The sequence below is a fragment of the Lactuca sativa genome, chromosome 8 (assembly GCF_002870075.4).
Source record: "Lactuca sativa cultivar Salinas chromosome 8, Lsat_Salinas_v11, whole genome shotgun sequence".
Classification (NCBI taxonomy): Eukaryota; Viridiplantae; Streptophyta; class Magnoliopsida; order Asterales; family Asteraceae; genus Lactuca; species Lactuca sativa.
In genome coordinates, this window is record NC_056630.2 from 152,748,687 (window position 1) to 152,752,346 (window position 3,660).

Genomic DNA, 3,660 nt, shown 5'->3' on the forward strand with positions numbered 1-3,660 from the left:
TAAAAAACGTAGCAACTCCTATACCATGTTCTTGAGTTTCTAGTAAACTCAATAAAGGAAAGGAAAGGAAAATATTGACAGAAAGAAAGAGAGGGGAAGGAAAACTTTCCTTATTCCTGAGTTCGAAAGAAAAATTCTAAGTTTCTATGTTCCCGAGTTAGGAGGAAAAAGAAAAGAAAACTAAAAGATTACAATTATACCCCTATTTACACATCATGTTTACAACAAGTAAACAATATGAACTTTGCTTCTTTGAATTACATAGTTGAGCAGTACGCTTGTGTTGTTGATTTGTTAGGTCAAAATGGAAGGTTTCTAGAGAAGCTTGTTGAATTTTTGCCCAACAACAAATGAAACGACTTTAAAATCAACTACAGTGAAAATCAAAATCAATCAAAATCTTTTAACCAAACAATCAACTACTAAATCGAACTCAAGTCAACAAAGAAAAACTAAATAATCAAAATTCCAACTCCTACAAATGAAGTCCAAAACAAAATACCATAAAAACCAAAATTTTGAAGATATGACTCCCTTTTTACCTCCATCCATCATCTTTCTTCGAAAGATCTTCCGCATCTTCATTGAAAACTAAAAATTGTCCTTGCATCAACTTGATTACGCGGTGAATAGATGAAAACATCCAAACCCATCGGCTTTAACTATTTCTCGATTACCTCATTATTTTCCATTAGTTCATCAACATCAACAACTTTTTCTATTTTAATTTCTATGGATTTGCTAAACCGGGCGTTTTTCTCTTTTGTTGTTTCCACTTTTGATCTCGATGCTCTATCATCTGAAAATAACATATCCAAGTAATCGTAGTTTGAAATTTTTTTGGTCTTAAATGCAATTGCGTTAGGGTTTGCCTGTTTATAAACAATCCTAAAAATAATTAGTAAGTTAATGGTAAAAAATATATAAAACAATAAATCAAACGTAAAACCAACACGTACATTAATGAATTGTGCCCATACTTCCTCCTCTGCTTCAATATATTTTGTTTGAGAATTCCAGAAGAACCCACTCAATGAAGTACCCCGGAACAAATCATAACATTTACCAAAATTACTTTTTAAAGTTTTCATTCGGTTTTTTAAATGATCTTTGGTAAAAGACATGTTAAACTCTTTACTCATCACTGCAATCATGTTCGCATAAGTTTGCGAAGTAAATGTACCATTAACATGGTTATATATTTCATGTTCGTCAACCAGTGCTTCAACGAGAGAATTATCCATCTTATTTGTCCACATCAAATTTTCTTTCTTCACAACACTTCCATCAGCTGCCCTTTTGGTCAATGGCTCGTTTTGCTATGTTTGTATGCACAGAGCGATCATGACCAAAAGGGAAGCTGACGGAAGTGTTGTGAAGAAAGAAAATTTGGCGTGGACAGATAAGATGGATAATGTTCTCATTGAAGCACTGGTAAACGAACATAAAATAGGTAATCAGGTTAACGCTATATTCACTTCGCAAACTAATGCGAACATGATTACAGTGATGAGTAAAGAGTTTAACAGGTCTTTTACCAAAGATCATTTAAAAACCGAATGAAAACTTTAAAAAGTAATTTTGGTAAATATCATTTCTTCTGGGGTACTTCATTGAGTGGGTTCTCCTGAAATTCTTCAAACAAAATAAATTGAAGTAGAGGAGGGAGTGTGAGCACAATTAATTAGTATACGTGTTGGTTTTACGTTTGATTTATTGTTTTATATATATTTTTTACCATTAACTTTACTAATTATTTTTGGGTTTATTTATAAACAGACAAACCCTGATGCAACTGCATTCAAGGCCAAAAAAATTTCAAACTACGATCACTTGGATATTTTATTTTTAGTTGACAGAGCATCGGGATCAAAAGCGGAAACAACAAAAGAGAAAAACGACAAGTTAAACAAATCCACAAAAATTAAAATAGAAAAAGTTGTTGATGTTAATGAACTAATGGCAAATAATGAGGTAATTTTGGATAATGAATACAAAGATGATGATGGGGATATTCAAATAGTGTCAGCAACGCATGTTACACCCGATGAGAGTTCAAAAGCCAAGAAGCTCGAAAGTAAAAGAAGAAAACTATAAAGAAAACTTCAAGATGAAGATGAAGTAGTAGCTGAACCTGTACCCCAACCTCAACCGGAATCTTTTGAACTTAGTATTGTGCATACTTTTAAAGAAATCATTGATATTACGAGGGAAGGGAACAAATATCATGTCTATACAGGTGAGGAAATTGAAAAAGAATTAGAGCCGATGGGTTTGGATGACAATGAATTTGTAGATGCTTTCATCTATTTGTTGCGTAATCAAAGCCGATACAATGACGATTTTTAGTTCTTCAATGAAGATGCGGAAGATCTTTGTAAGAAAGATGATAAATGGAGGTAAAAAGTTGGTCATATCTTCAAATTTTATGGTTTTTCGGTTTTTTATGGTATTTTGCTTTGGACTTCATTCGTAAGAGTCAGAATTTTAATTCTTTAGTTTTTCTTTGTTGACTTGAGTTTGATTCATTACTTGATTGTTTGATTAAAAGATTCTGATTGATTTTGATTCCCACTGTAGTTGATTCTATGAAGTCGTTCCTTTTGCTGTTGGTCAAAATTCAACAACCTTCTCTAAAAACCTCCCCTTTCGACTTAACAAATCAACAACACAAGCGTAATACTCAACTATATAATTCAAAGAGCCAAAGTTCATATTGTTTAGTTTTTTTACATGTTCTAAACATGATGTGTAAATAGGGGTATAATTGTAATCTTTTAGTTTTATTTTCTTTTCCCTCCCAACTCGGGAACACAGAAACTTAAAATTTTCTTTTCATTTCCTTCAAACTCGGGAACACGGAATAAAGAAAATTTTTCTTCTCTTTCCTTTATTGAATTTACTAAAAACTCACGAACAAGGCGTAAAAGTAGTTTACCATTAGCCATCCAAGATACAATTTCGAACCATAAGACATTTGGTTTCCACCACTTTAGAATGTCTACCCTTGGTACCGTATTGTCAATCTCAGAACCCTAAATTTAGCTTGCTATGCTCTCCTTCTCTTTTGCGACTTGCTCTCAGCGTGACAACCTGTCTTCGATCAACGACTTGCTCTCAGCGTGACAACCTCTCTTCGATCGACGACTCTCTCATTCGACATTCCTTGATACACGAATCACAAGCCTCTTCTAAATCCATCCCATTCCATATTATTAAGTAAAACATTATATATTGGGAGTATTAATGTTTTTTTAATTAAAGTGCTCACATTTAACTTGCTTCCAAGTTAAGTTCTTTAAGTATGTGTAATCTTTTGTTAATTTATTTGCATTTTGAATTTTAAATGGGTCAGCATGTTTATTTAACAAGTTGGGTTGAGAAATACATAAATAGGTTAACCTGATGGCAAACCATTTACCTAACAGATTGGGTAGGGTTGGAAATCTCAACCCTATTTAAGTAAACAAGTTGGGTTGGGTTGAGATCTTCAATCCATATAACAAATGAGTTGAACACGAAAAAAAAATACAATAAAATAAAATTACCCAACCCAAGTCAACCCATTGCCAACTCTGCATATAGTCATTACAACTTTTGTCAAAACTCTTCCAACATTTTTCAATTGCATAAACGATAGATGAAAAACTTCTTTACACA